The sequence below is a fragment of the Heterodontus francisci genome, chromosome 37 (assembly GCF_036365525.1).
Source record: "Heterodontus francisci isolate sHetFra1 chromosome 37, sHetFra1.hap1, whole genome shotgun sequence".
NCBI lineage: Eukaryota > Metazoa > Chordata > Chondrichthyes > Heterodontiformes > Heterodontidae > Heterodontus > Heterodontus francisci.
The window spans coordinates 42,770,937-42,786,812 of record NC_090407.1 but is presented as its reverse complement, the minus strand read 5'-3'; the positions used below and the strand labels follow the sequence as shown (position 1 = coordinate 42,786,812).

Here is a 15,876-nt window from a genome sequence, read left to right as displayed (position 1 = left end):
CTTTCCTGGTTTCTATGTTAGCTGATATTGTGAATAGTTCCCTCCCCTTCAAATCTACCATCATCATTCCTCTCCTCAAAAAATAACCCTCGACTCCCCTGTCCTTGAAACTACCACCCCATCTCCAACCTCCCTTTCCTCCTCAAGTCCATGAATGTGTTGTTGCCTCCCAAATCCATGCCCATCTCTGCCAGAATTCCATGTTTGAACCCCTTCAATCAGATTTCTATTTTTGCCACAATACTGTAACGGGCATTATCAAAGTCACAAATGACATCCTAGATGATTGTGACCATTATAAACTATCGCTCCTCACCCTTGTCCCTTTGAAACGGCTGATCATGCCATCCTCCTCCAATGTCTCACCTCCATTGTCCAGCTGGATGGGACTACTCTTGCCTGGATCAATCAGAGCCAGACAATCACCTGCAATGGCTTCTCTTCCCACTCCAGCACTGTTACCTCCTTGGCCCCCTCTTATTTCTCATCTGCATGCTTCCCCGCGGCGACAGCATCTGAAAACAAAATGTCAGGTTCCACGTATATGCTGAGGACATCCAGGTCTACCTCACCACCACCTCTCTTGACCCTTTCACTGCCTCCGATTGTTTTGCTCCCAGGGGTCGGCAACGTGTCCATGGTAAATATTTTGGAGGTCCCTGGTAACTTTGAATGTCTTGCTCCAAGCCTCAAAGAGGGCACTAGTGGTGTTGATTTCTGCCCAGTCGAACTGAGGTTGCCAATGCCACCTCCCATTCAACTGCTTGTCAGACATCTGGTACCTGATGAGCAGAGATGTCCTCCATCTGCATATCAGAAGACCGAAGCCCTGCTTTCGATACCTGCCACTAGCTCTTTTCCTTAGCTACCAACTCAATCCCACTCTCTGGCAACTGTCTGAGGCTGAACCAAATCATTTGCAACATTGGCACCCTGTTTGGTCCTGAGCTGAGTTTCCAACCACTTATCCACACCATCACCAAAACCTCCTACTTTCATCTCCATGTGGCGCAGTGGTTAGCACCGCAGCCTCACAGCTCCAGCGACCCGGGTTCAATTCTGGGTACTGCCTGTGTGGAGTTTGCAAATTCTCCCTGTGTCTGCGTGGGTTTTCTCCGGATGCTCCGGTTTCCTCCCACATGCCAAAAAACTTGCAGGTTGATAGGTAAATTGACCATTATAAATTGCCCCTAGTATAGGTAGGTGGTAGGGAAATATAGGGACAGGTGGGGATGTGGTAGGAATATGGAATTAGTGTAGGATTAGTATAAATGGGTGGTTGATGGTCGGCACAGACTCGGTGGGCCGGAGGGCCTGTTTCAGTGCTGTATCTCTAAACTAAAACTAAACTAAACTAATAACATTGCTAGGCTCCACCCCCAACTCAGCTCATCTGCTGCTGAAACCCTCATCCATGACATTGTTAGATCTAGACTCAACTATTCCAACGGAGTCCTGGCCAGCCTCCCAGATTGCACCCTCTACATACTTGAGTTCATCAAAAACTCTGCTGCCCATATCCTAATTCGCACCGTCCTATTCACTTATCGCCCTTGTGCTCGCTGACCTACTTTGACCCCGGTCTGACTGTTCACCCATCACCCTTGTGCTCGCTGACCTACTTTGGCCCCAGTCTGGACTGTTCGCCCATCGCCCTTGTGCTTGCTGACCTACTTTGGACCCAGTCTGGACTGTTCGCCCATCACCCTTGTGCCCGCTGACCTACTTTGGCCCCAGTCTGGACATGCTTCAATTTTAAAATTCTCATCCTCTTTTTCAAATCCCTCCATGGCATTGCCCCTCTTTATCTCTGTAATGTCCTCCAGCCTTACAACTCTGAGATCTTTGTATTTCTCCAATTCTGGCCTCTTGTGCAATCCCCAAACCCACCCCCAATTTTCATCACTCTAACATTGGCGTCGTGCCATTAAGTGCCTATGCTCTAAGCTCTGAAATTCCTTCCCTAAGCCTCTCCACCTCTCTAGCCCACTCTTCTCCTTAAACCTACTCCTTAAAATCAACCTTTTTGACCAAGCATTTGGTCACTTGACCTAATATCTCCCAATGTGGCTTGGTATAACACCCCGATGAAGAGACTTGGGATGATTTACTACATTAAGGGTACTATATAAATGCAGGTTGTTGCTGTAGGAATGATCCCATGCCACTAAAATATGGTAATGTGGCTATAAAATGACAACATTTTTGGTATTGTATTTTAAATTCCATCCTCTTCTTTGTCCCATTCAACAAACAAATTATAACAGTGCAACAACAAATACTGGGAAGGGTCTTCCCTTTCTTCGTTTGACATGTCCCAACATGTAACTGTGATCTTACAAACTGAAACTCTGGTAAAAAAAAACTGAAAGTGACGTCACAGTAAAGTTGTGACCTGATTGGCTGGTAGAGAATCTGTACTGAATTTGAAAATAAAACATTGATAAAAATTGATTAAAACCCTAATTAACTAATTAATAAGTAGAGTAACTAATCCAGAGGGAAGCGATTACTGTATTTAGTTAGCATTTAATATTTATAGTAGAAATCTAGCACTAGGGACCATATAGTTAATTGGAACATAATTTAGTAAGGATTTAATAAGCATTTATTTATTTTAAATTAATTTATTAATTAGTGCTAGAAATGTCAGTTAGAGGGGTGAAGTGCTTCACCTGTGAGATGTGGGAGGTCCGTGACGCTTCCAGCGTTCCGGACGATTACATCTGCAGGAAGTGTACCCAGTTGCAGCTCCTCACAGACCGCATGGATCGGTTGGAGCAGCAATTGGATGCACTTAGGAGCATGCAGGTGGCAGAAAGCATCATAGAGAGGAGTTTTACAGAAGTGGTTACACCCAAGGTGCAGGCAGGTAGATGGGTGACCGCTAGAAGGGGCAGGCAGTCAGTGCAGGAATCCCCTGTGGCTATCCCCCTCTCTAACAAGTATACAGTTTTGGATACTGTTGGGGGGGATGGCCTATCAGGGGAAAACAACAGCAGCAGCCAGAGCAATGGCACCACGGCTGGCACTGTTGTTCAGCAGGGAGGGACAAAACGCAGAAGAGCAATAGTTATCAGGGACTCTATAGTCAGGGGCATACATAGGCGCTTCTGTGGACGTGAAAGAGTCTCCAGGATGGTATGTTGCCTCCCTGGTGCCAGGGTCAAGGATGTCTCTGAACGGACAGGGGGCATTCTGAAGGGGGAGGGTGAACAGCCAGAGGTTGTGGTACACATCGGTACCAACAACATAGGCTGGAAGAGCGACGAGATCCTGCAGGGGGAGTTTAGAGAGTTAGGTAGAAAGTTAAAAGACAGGACCTCCAGGGTTGTAATCTCGGGATTACTCCCTGTGACACGTGCCAGTGAGGCTAGAAATAGGAAGATAGTGCAGCTAAACATGTGGCTGAACAGCTGGTGTAGGAGGGAGGGTTTCAGATATCTGGATCATTGGGATCTCTTCAGGAACAGGTGGGACCTGTACAAAAGCACGGGTTGCATCTAAACTGGAGGGACACAAATATCCTGGCTGCGAGGTTTGCTAGCGTCACTCAGGAGGGTTTAAACAAGTGTGGCAGGGGGTTGGGAACCAGAGCAGTAGGACAGCAGGTGAAATAACTGAGGGGGAACTAGTAAATAAGGCCAGTAAGACTAAGAGGAAGAGCAGGCAGGGAGATGTTGCTGAGCACAGCGGGACTGGTGGTCTGAAGTGCATTTGTTTCAATGCGAGAAGTATAACAGGTAAGGCAGATGAACTTAGAGCTTGGATTAGTACTTGGAACTATGATGTTGTTGCTATTACAGAGACTTGGTTGAGGGAAGGACAGGATTGGCAGCTAAATGTTCCGGGATTTAGAAGCTTCAGGCAGGAGAGAGGGGGATGTAAAAGGGGTGGGGGAGTTGCATTACTGGTTAAGGAGAATATCACAGCTGTACTGCGGGAGGACACCTCGGAGGGGTCATGCAGCGAGGCAATATGGGTGGAGCTCAGGAAAAGGAAGGGTGCAGTCACGATGTTGGGGGTTTACTACAGGCCTCCCAACAGCCAACGGGAGGTAGAGGAGCAGATATGTAGACAGATTTTGGAAAGATGTAAAGGTAACAGGGTTGTAGTGGTGGGTGATTTTAACTTCCCCTATATTGACTGGGACTCACTTAGTGCTAGGGGCTTAGATGGGGCAGAATTTGTAAGGAGCATCCAGGAGGGCTTCTTGAAACAATATGTAGAGAGTCCAACTAGGGATGGGGCCATTCTGGACCTGGTATTGGGGAATGAGCCCGGCCAGGTGGTCAAAGTTTCAGCGGGGGAGCATTTCGGAACAGTGACCATAATTCCATAAGTTTTAAGGAACTTGTGGATAAGGATAAGAGTAGTCCTCGGGTGAAGGTGCTAAATTGGGGGAAGGCTAATTATAACAATATTAGGCAGGAACTGAAGAATTTAGATTGGGGGCAGCTGTTTGAGGGTAAATCAACATCTGACATGTGGGGAGTCTTTCAAATATCAGTTGATTAGAATCCAGGACCAGCATGTTCCTGTGAGGAAGAAGGATAAGTCTGGCAAGTTTTGGGAACAAAGAACAAAGAATAAAGAACAAAGAACAGTACAGCACAGGAACAAGCCATTCGGCCCTCCAAGCCTGCTCCGATCTTGATGCCTGTCTAAACTAAAACCTTCTGCACTTCCAGGGTCCGTATCCCACTATTCCCATCCTATTCATGTATTTGTCAAGATGCCTCTTAAACGTCTCTATGGTGCCTGCTTCCACCACCTCCCCCGGCAGCAGGTTCCAGGCACTCACCACCCTCTGTGTAAAGAACTTGCCTCGCACGTCCCCTCTAAACTTTGTACCTCTCACCTTAAGCCTCTGTCCCCTAGTAACTGACTCTTCCACCCTGGGAAAAAGCTTCTGACTATCCACTCTGTCCATGCCGCTTATAACTTTGTAAACCTCTATCATGTCGCCCCTCCACCTCCGTCGTTCCAGTGAAAACAATCTGAGTTTATCCAACCTCTCCTCATAGCTAATGCCCTCCAGACCAGGCAACATCCTGGTGAACCTCTTCTGTACCCTCTCCAAAGCCTCCACATCCTTCTGGTAGTGTGGCAACCAGGATTGAACGCAATATTCCAAGTGTGGCCTAACTAAGGTTCTATACAGCTGCAGCATGACTTGCCTATTTTTATACTCTATGCCCCGACCGATGAAGGCAAGCATGCCGTATGCCTTCTTGACTACCTTATCCACCTGCGTTGCCACTTGAACCTTGGATAACACAGGATATTGTGAGCCTAGTCAAAAAGAAAAAGGAAGCATTTGTAATGACTGGAAGGCTGGGAACAGATGAAGCCCTTGAGGAATATAAAGACAGTAGGAAGGAACTTAAGCAAGGAGTTAGGACGGCTAAAAGGGGTCATGAAAAGTCATTGGCAAACAGGATTAAGGAAAATCCCAAGGCTTTTGATACGTATATAAAGAGCAAGAGGGTAACCAGGGAAAGGGTTGGCCCGCTCAAGGACAGAGAAGGGAATCTAGGGAATCTGGAGCCAGAGGAAATGGGCGAGGTACTAAATGAGTACTTTGCATCAGTATTCACCAAAGAGAAGGACTTGGTGGATGATGAGCCTAGGGAAGGCAGTGTAGATAGTCTCGGTCATGTCATTATCAAAAAGGAGGAGGTGTTGGGCGTCTTGCAAAGCATTAAGGTAGATAAGTCCCCAGGGTCTGATGGGATTTACCCCAGAATACTGAGGGAGGCAAGGGAAGAAATTGCTGGGATAAAAGCAAAATACTGCGGATGCTGGAAATCTGAAATAAAAACAAGAAATGCTGGAATCACTCAGCAGGTCTGGCAGCATCTGTGGAAAGAGAAGCAGAGTTAACGTTTCGGGTCAGTGACCCTTCTTCGGAACTGACAAATATTAGAAAAGTCACAGATTATAAGCAAGTGAGGTGGGGGTGGGGCAAGAGATAACAAAGGAGAAGGTGTAGATTGGACCAGGCCACATAGCTGACCAAAAGGTCACGGAGCAAAGGCAAATAATATGTTAATGGTGTGTTGAAAGACAAAGCATTCGTACAGATTAGGTGTTAATACACTGAATATTGAACAGCAGCAAGTGCAAACCTAAAAAAAAACAGTGGGTAAGCAAACTGAACAAACTAAGATGAAATGAAATAAATGCAAAAAAAAGATTAAAAGTAAAAAATGTTATAAAGAATGTAAAAACAAGGAAGAAAAAATAACTAAAAATGAAAGTAAAATGGGGGGCTGTCATGCTCTGAAATTATTGAACTCAATGTTCAGTCCGGCAGGCTGTAGTGTGCCTAATCGGTAGATGAGATGCTGTTCCTCGAGCTTGCGTTGATGTTCACTGGAACACTGCAGCAATCCCAGGAAATTGCTGGGGCCTTGACAGAAATCTTTGTATCCTCATTGGCTACAGGTGAGGTCCCAGAGGACTGGAGAAATAGCCAGTGTTGTTCCTTTGTTTAAGAAGGGTAGCAAGGATAATCCAGGAAATTATAGGACAGTGAGCCTTACGTCAGTGGTAGGGAAATTACTAGAGAGGATTCTTCGGGACAGGATTTACTCCCATTTGGAAACAAATGAACTTATTAGCGAGAGGCAGCAGGGTTTTGTGAAGGGGAGATCGTGTCTCACCAACTTGATTGAGTTTTTTGAGGAAGTGACGAAGATGATTGATGAAGGAAGGGCAGTGGATGTTGTCTATATGGACTTCAGTAAAGCCTTTGACAAGGTCCCTCATGGCAGACTGGCACAAAAGGTGAAGTCACAGGGGATCAGAGGTGAGCTGGCAAGATGGATACAGAACTGGCTCAGTCATAGAAGACAGAGGGTATCAGTGGAAGGGTGCTTTTCTGAATGGAGGGCTGTGACTAGTGGTGTTCCGCAGGGATCAGTGCTGGAACCTTTGCTGTTTGTAGTATATATAAATGATTTGGAGAAAATGTAGCTGGTCTGATTAGTAAGTTTGTGGACGTCACAAAGGTTGGTGGAGTTGCGTATAGTGATGAGGATTGTCAGAGGATACAGCAGGATGTAGATCGGTTGGAGACTTGGGCGGAGAAATGGCAGATGGAGTTTAATCCGGACAAATGTGAGGTAATGCATTTTGGAAGATCCACTGCAGGTGGGAAGTATACAGTCAATGGCAGAACCCTTAGGAGTATTGACAGGCAGAGAGATCTGGGCGTACAGGTCCACAGGTCACTGAAAGTGGCAACGCAGGTGGATAAGGTAGTCAAGAAGGTATACGGCATGCTTGCCTTCATCGGCCGGGGCATAGAGTATAAAAATTGGCAAGTCATGTTGCAGAACTTTAGTTAGGCCACACTTCGAATATTGCGTGCAATTCTGGTCGCCACACTACCAGAAGGACTTGGAGGCTTTGGAGAGGGTACAGAAGAGGCTTACCAGGATGTTGCCTGTTCTGGAGGGCATTAGCTATGAGGAGAGGTTGGATAAACTCAGATTGTTTTCACTGGAACGACGGAGGTGGAGGGGCGACATGATAGAGGTTTACAAAGATATGAGCGGCATGGACAGAGTGGACAGTCAGAAGCTTTTTCCCAGGGTGGAAGAGTCAGTTACTGGAGGACATAGGTTTAAGGTGCAAGGGGCAAAGTTTAGAGGGGATGTGCGAGGCAAGTTCTTTCCACAGAGGGCGGTGAGTGCCTGGAACCTGCTGCCGGTGGAGGTGGTGGAAACAGGTGCGATCGCGACGTTTAAGAGGCATCTTGACAAATACATGAATAGGAAGGGAATAGAGGGATACGGTCCCCAGAAGTGCAGAAGGTTTTAGTTTAGGCAGGCATCAAGCTCAACGCAGGCTTGGAGGGCCGAATGGCCTGTTTCTGTGTTGTACTGTTCTTTGTTCTTTGTTTGTTCTTTGTTTGAACTTTCCCAAAGGTGACATGCTGAGAAAAAGGAAATTGTGATATGTCCCCATCAATTGGAAGAAAGAAACTATCGTTCCAATGCCAGCTCAGTTTGCAGAGGACAAGGGTGTCGAGTCATACTGCACACACAGTAGCACGTGATGATTATGATAATGGTGATGGTAATAAATCTGACCTAAATGGATCTGTGAACACCAACAGCAAGTCTACTCTGATCATCATATATTCATTTTATTAGGTTGTAGAAATAGAATTCCTGATTTGGAAGTTGGCGAGAAGAGAAAATAATTAACTTGTGATTAGGGCATCATGTAAACAACTCACCCTTTAAACAGCTGGGTACACAGTCCAGACATATTGAGTTATTGTCCAGATCCTAACACTCTATGTCTGTAACTCCAAGTTAATTCATTTTAATAATTCATCTGGCTTGCTTAATTTATTATTCATGGGATTGTGTTTAGATATGTATTTATGGGTCTATTTTAATTATATACTTATTTATGATGCTTCCTTATTTGTAGGGTTACAATCATCATCAGTCAATTAACTGTGCCTCTCTTTAAGCCTTTCAGGCTTAAAGTCCCTTATGTTGCTATTTTTTTTCATCTTGTCGACATTTGACTTTGCCAGTGATACCTGCAGTTTCAGCACTTTCCTCCCAGGTAACATCCTCTCCTCCCACCCAGCCCCGGGTGTTCATCAATGTTCCATTTCTGCATGAACTTACTTAGCTCTCCTCTCACATGACCTTTGGGTCACCAACACTTTGACTGCCCTATAACTGCTGACTCTTCAACCAATACCGTACTGTCATCACCTTGTACGCTGCTTTTACACAGCTTAAACCCTTAAGAAAATCAGAATGCTATTTATTGGAAAACAGAATTATTTCTTCATCAAATAATGTAATGGGTTTTGGAGATACGAATCGTGTCGGGCCAATCCCAGCCTCGATTGCTTGGGGCATATTAGTCATCCAGACTTGAGAGAGCTTTCTGTACCATACTTGCTAATCAGAAAATACTGTTAATACAAATGCAAATGGAAACTCTGATTCCATCGCTGGAAAATCAATCAAGACTGCCACTTTATTCTTGAGCCCATCATCAGCTTTACATCAGCTTTGCAGCCCTTAGAGGAGGATTATACAGCGGTCAGGATCTGACTTTCAAACTTTCCCAAGAAGAGTCTGCACCAGTGGGGAATTTTTTTTCATATCGGAAGCAAATGCTATTTCTAGCACTTAACTAAGTTAAGTCCTGGAATTAAAGGGCTTTAACAAGTTAAATCTGAGTCTTTTCAGAAATGTAAGTCTCAGAGAAACTATTGAGCTCAGGCGATAGTCAAATTAATGATGGGGGGAGGGGGGGTGTCGCTTGTCTTCTTACCAAATGCATATTACAAGACATTAGTGTTTGCTCTTTCATCTCTTACTCTTTCATTTTTCATGTGCAATTTATGTATGAGGTGGTAAGTTCATTAGTCTTGTTAATGAGAATATGAGAATGATGTTGTTAGCTCTTTGAAAAAGTTTATACCAAGTGCAGTAAACCGTGTCCTGCTCCAACATTTCTCAATTAAACAGCATTCCTTTCAATCAACTTTGTTCCGGTGAAGATGAAATTAGATCAATTTCTGACCCCAGGAGTTGCACCCGTTTGGAGACAAATGCCTGAAATTTCAATGAAGGTTCTCACAATCTATTGCCATGACTGCCAGAGAATTGGCAGAAACTCTGCAGAAATAGTGTAAACAGCAAAATAAACCTGACTATCTACAACATCTTTCCAAGCCTTTTGCTGAAGTTGCAGTGGGAAATCGGAAGATTGGGAGATTGAGAGATCGGGAGAAGTTCTCCCCCAAACTCTGTGGCCCCAAAATTGACAGGGGCAGGTTGGGGCGGGGTTTCAGATAGGAAACCTGGAAGTCCAGGATTCTCCGCATGCTGTACAGCTTCAACTCCAGAGCATGTGTCTATTTTTTTAGAAGCAAGATCCCGTCCGGAAGCCAGCTTGACTGACAGGACTTGGTTCCCAGTCAGGCAGGGAGAACTCTGGAGCAGAATGTAGGTGCAGGTAGGGAATAAAAGTGTGGAGGCAGGGGATCTGATTGGCGAGGGAGGTGCGAGGCTAGGTGCAGCATATAAGCTTGGAGAACCTTGAGGAAGCACTCTTGCTCCTCCTGTTCCAAAAGCAATGCTGCAAAGGCAAACCTTGTTCCTTTCCCTGAAGCTGTCCTTTCCTCCATTGAATTACTGGGTTTCCCAAGGCCTGGGAAATCCAGTCGGCCAATTCCATTCACTCTACGTGATATCAAGAAATGACTGAAGGCACTGGATACTGCAAAGGCTATGAGCCCTGACAACATCTCAGCAATAGCACTGAAGACTCATGCTCCAGAATTAGCCACACCCCTAGCCAAGCAGTTCCAGTATAGCTACAATACTGACATCTACCCAACAATCTGGAAAATTGCCCAGGTATGTCTTGTCCACAAAAAGCAGGACAAATCCAATCCGGCCTATTTACCACTCCATCAGCCTCCTCTCAATCATCAGCAAAGTGATGGAAGGTGGTGTCACTAGTGCACTTAAACAGCAATAACCTGCTCACTGATGCTCAGTTTGGGTTCCGCCAAGGCCACTCAGCTAGAGACCACATTGCAGTTTTGGTCCAAAAATGGACAAAAGAGCTGAATAAGGCGAGAGTCACTGTCCTTGAAGTCAAGGCAGCATTTGTTCAGGTCTGACATCAAGGCACCCTGGAAAAATTGAAGTCATTGGGAGTCGGGGGAAAGCTCTCTGCTGCTTGGAGTCATACCTAGCACAAAGGAAGATAGTTGTGGTTGTTGGAGGCCAATCATCTCAGTCCCAGGATATCACTGCAGGAGATCCTCAGGGTAGTGTATTAGACCCAACCATCTTCAGCTGCTTCATCAATGACCTTGCCTCCATAATAAGGTCAGAAGTGGGGATGTTGGCTGATTGTACAATGTTTAGCACCGTTCGCGATTCCTCAGATATTGAAGCAGTCCAGGTCCATATGCAGCAAGACCTGGACAACATACAAGCTTGGTCTGATAAGTGGCAAGTAACATTTGCGCCACACAAGTGACAGGCAATGACAATATCCAACAAGAGAGAATCTAACCATCTTCCTTGACATTCAATGGCATTACGATCGCTGAATCCCCCACTATCAACATATGGGGGTTACCATTGACCAGAAACTGAACTGGGCCAGCCATATAAATACTGTGGCTACAAGAGCAGGTCAGAGACTGGGAGTTCTGTGGTGAGTAACTCACATCCTAACTCCCCCAAAGATGTCCACCATCTAAAAAGCACAAGTCAGAAGTGTGATGAAATACTTTCCACTTGCCTGGATGAGCACGGCTCCAACAACACTCAAGAAACTTGACACCTTCAAGGACAAAGCAGTCTGCTTGATTGGCACCCCATCCACCACCTTCAACATTTACTCCCTCTACCACCAACGCACAGTGGCAGCATCTACAAGATGCACTGCAGCAATGCACCAAGTCTCCTTCAACAGCACCTTCCAAACCCGCAACCTCCTCCACCTAGAAGGACAAGGGCAGCAGACACATGGGCACACCGCCACCTGAAAGTTCCCCTCCAATCCTATCCAAACTTGGAGCTATATCGCTGGATCAAAATCCTGGAATTCCCTTCCTAGCAGCATTGTGGGTGTACCTACACCACATGGCCTGCAGTGGTGCAAGAGGGCGGCTCACTACAGCCTTCTCAAGGGCAATTAGGGATGGACAACAAAATGCCTGTGACGCCCACAACTTATGACAGAATAAAAAAAATTTAAACCTCTATGAGGCTCCCAGCCTCATTATAATATTAAAATGGACAACTCACCTCCAATCCATCCACTTTTGGCTTTAATGGAGGTGGATAGGGTTCGGGTTTGAAGTTTTTATAAATAAGTTTTCTCACCTGACCCCCAACCTGTCCATTTTTCAGAGTTAAAATTACCCCTATAATGTGGAGACCTAGATTTCTCTCTTTGAAAGAAAGGTCTTGCATTTATATAGCATCTTTCACAACCCAGAGCTCCTTACTGCTGATTAATTATGTGTGAAGTGCCATCACTGATGCAGTATAGGGAAACCCAGCAGCCAATTGCACAAAGAAAGATATTTCAACAGCAATGAGATGAATGACCACATAATCGGTTTTGTTTTTGATGGCGGTGTTGGTTGAAGCATAAATATTGGCCAGGACACCAAGAGAACTCCCTTGCTCTTCTTGAAATAGTGCCATGGAATCTTTTACATCCACCCAGGAGGGCAGATGGGGCCTCAGTTTATCATCTCATTTAAAAGGCAACAGTACTCCCCTGAAGGGCTGGTGCAGATTATCGCCTAATAGAGTTTGAGTGCTGACTCAGGTTGAAGAGTGTTACTGCCGAGCCAAGGCTAGCGCTATTTTGAACAAGAAATAGGAAAATGCTCACGTCATTGTTATTTACTTAAGAACAGGAGTAGGTCATTTCGCCCCTCAAACCTATTCTTCCATTCACTGAGATCATGGCTGATCTGTGACCTAACTCCATTTTTAACCTGCAAGTGATGTCATAAGCACATGGGCATCAAAATATGTAATTCTAGCATCTGATTTTATTAGTAGTAACAAAAATAGTTTCAAGCAATCATGGTGTAACTGCAACATAGGATTATAGTAACAGGAGTAGGCCATTCAGCCCCTCAATCTTGTTCTGCTGTCCTTCAATTAGACCACAGCTGATCTATATCTTAAGTCCATCTACCCACCTTGGTTCTGTAGTCCTTAATTTCCCTTGTTTAACAAAAATATATCTATCCCAGTTCTGAAATTTACAATTGACCAAGCCTCAACAGCTTTTTGATGGAGAGTTCCAATTTCCACTACCCTTTGTGTGAAGAAGTGCTTCCTGACATCACCCCAATTATAAAGGATTATGACAACAATCCTTCATATTTTCTAACGACCCCACTAAAGGAGGATAAAATGTCTTTTAACCCAATTGTTTGGTTCATAACTTTATTGTGGAAAATGGTTGAAAGACATTAAGAAATCCCAATTTATCAACAAAGTCAGGCATGTCAGTAATCTCTGTTAGAAAGCGCAGCCCCTACGATGTGCAAAGAAGGTGCCAAATATGGCAACAAATCACTGAAAGAGTCAATGCACTTCAAACTACTTGAAAGATTAGCTGGGTGTGCAAAGCAAGGTTCATGACTTGAGAACGCAAAGCAAAGGCATGAATATGACTGTAAAGAGGCAATACGAAATATATATGAATATGAAGGAAAGTGGTAGCTGCTAAAGATACATAGAAAAAGCATGTGTACTGAAATGGAGAAACGTAAGGATGCAAAAACTAAAGAAGCTAATAGATCTAAAAATTAAAGGTTGTACAAATTACATCATGCATGCATAACAGGAGAGAGAATGAAATAGTGAAAGGAATTTCAATAGATCCAATCATCTTGTCTCAGTCACAGATGCTTTCGTGTTTGAGGGTATGCAGCAGGCAGCGAACCCTGTGATAAGAAACAACTCATTTTGTACAAGGAAGGAATCATCAATTGGTTTGAGAGAATCTGGAAGGCATTAGAATGATGGAGAGTGGAAGAGTGTGAGAACTATTAGTAGATAATAGACTAATCATACATAAAAACAAAAAGTGATGGAAATATTCAGCAGATCTGGCAGCATAATGAAGGGTCACTGACCTGAAACGTTAACTTTGCTTCTCTCTCCGCAGATGTTGCCAGATCTGCTGAGTATTTCCAGCGCTTTTCGTTTTAGATTTCCAGCATCTGCGATATTTTGCTTTTAACATACTAATCGTACATTGTGACTTATGAGGTATTTTACATGAACATGACTGTGTGTTTATGTACAGGTATTTGTGTATTTGTTTGTGCATTTGTGTATATCTTTTGTGGATTTGGTTGTTGCTGTAACAATTAATTTGCTCATGTGTTGTGCTACAGCATTGTAAAACATTTGGCCCGTGCTTGTGATTTGCTCTCCAAACTCTTGTACTCAGTCATCTTGAAAAGATGGGGATGGGGGAAGGTGAGGTCACTTGGCCACAATCAAGGTAAGTCATCTTAGTCTATGATCCCACATCTTGCAGTTGTGAGCAATGCATCAGTGTTGGCAAAATGTGTTGGCAGAAAGTCACCTTCTGCATAGTGCATCTGTCAAGAAATGATATGTGGAGCAGGAAGAGACTTGTGGGAGTGGACGAAGAAATAATAATAATCAAAAACTAATGGATAACTGGAACAGTTATTAAAATCATTTTTTTGCAGATATTTCAAGTAGGCACAGCTCAGATTTCAAGGGTGAGATGTGGTTTCAATTAATTAGCAATATGTGTCTGATCTGTTCCAGAACAGAAATGCAAAGCTTCATCAACAAGTGCAATATGAAACCAGATTAGGAAAAGTGCGTTGGATTTGTCTGTCTACAGTGCTCTCCTATGCTAATTCAGGTCAGACCCTGAGCTTCCCAGAGATACTTTTATGCAATAATATTTCAACAATTAAACTAACCTGCTGGAGATTTTCTTTTTCCAAAAATGCTGCAAAATTACTGAAGATATAAGGTTTGGAATAAGATGTGCTATACCGTCTGCTCTAGCAGAAGAACACCAGATTCTGACGAATGATCAAACCCAAAATGTTAACTCATCTTTCTCTGAGATGTTGATCACCTGCACTGCATCCCCAGTATTTTCCATTTGATATGAATTTGCCATGTTGCCAAATTTTCTCTGCAAAGAGAATGGAGCCATTGCAAGTTAACATGTGTATACTGAAGGATGTGAGTTCATGTCATGATTAAACGATCTAAAGGGACAGCAATCAGAAAAGACAGGGAGAAGCCATTAGTTAAATAAAAGCAAAATACTGCAGATGCTGGAAATCTAAAATAACAACAGGAAATCCTGAAAATACTCAGCAGGTCTGGCAGCATCTATGGAGAGAGAAGCAGAGTTAGCGTTTCAGGTCAGTGACCTTTCATCAGAAGAACTCTGATGAAGGGTCACTGACCTGAAATGTTAACTCTGCTTCTCTCTCCACAGAGGCCATGAGCTACACTGTTTATGAGCGATAACATTCTTCAGATGAATGTAACTCAAGAAGCTCTGGTGCTGTTTTCTTTTATTCCCATGATGTAGATGACACTGACAAGGCTTAGGTTATTGACCATCTCCAGTTGCTGGTATCTGAGTGAAGATAGTGTGTGACTTGACGGGGAATGTTAACCAGCGGGAGAGCGTCTGAGAAACTAATGAGGTGGCATGGACTCACTCAAGAGGTGGTCTGATGCACTAAGAAAAGCCAAGAGGTAATTTCTCTAAAATAGGTCACCAATAGTTGATTATTAGCCCAGTCCATTCCTCATGTTTCTTCCTCGACTTCACCACCAGCATGCTTCCCAAAACAAATCAGCAGAATGGTCTGGAATTTGAAATAACCTAGATCGGTATCAATCAAAAATTGGAGAAGTAGGACAAAGATTCCAGCAGAGTTAAGAGATGTACTCCGATTCACATGTCACTCCTATCACATCAAATGAAAAGGGGTGAAAGCAACTTAATTCAATTTAAGTGTAAGTTGTGGCTCATTGAGTCACCCTCTTGACTCTGAGTCCCACTCCCCAGCCTTGAGAGCACTAATCTAGGCTAACACTCCAGTACAGTACTGATAGAGTGTTGCACTGTCAGAGGTGCTGCCTTTAGGATGAAGAAACAAAGTCCCTGGCTGCATCTAAGGTGGACATAAAAGATCCCATGACACTATTTGGCGGAGAGCAGAGGTTCACCCAATGTCCTGGCCAATGATTATCCCTCCATCAACATCATTAAAACTGATTATCTGGTCATTTGCCTCATTATTATTTGTAGGCTGTTGTG

At 44.1% G+C, this 15,876-nt stretch overlaps 1 protein-coding gene across 2 annotated transcripts in view; it reads right to left on the bottom strand.

The window, feature by feature from the left end:
• epha8 (eph receptor A8) overlaps nucleotides 1-15,876 on the bottom strand; it is a 637,160-nt gene that overhangs the window by 461,248 nt on the left and 160,036 nt on the right. The gene's annotated exons all lie outside the window — the stretch shown is intronic.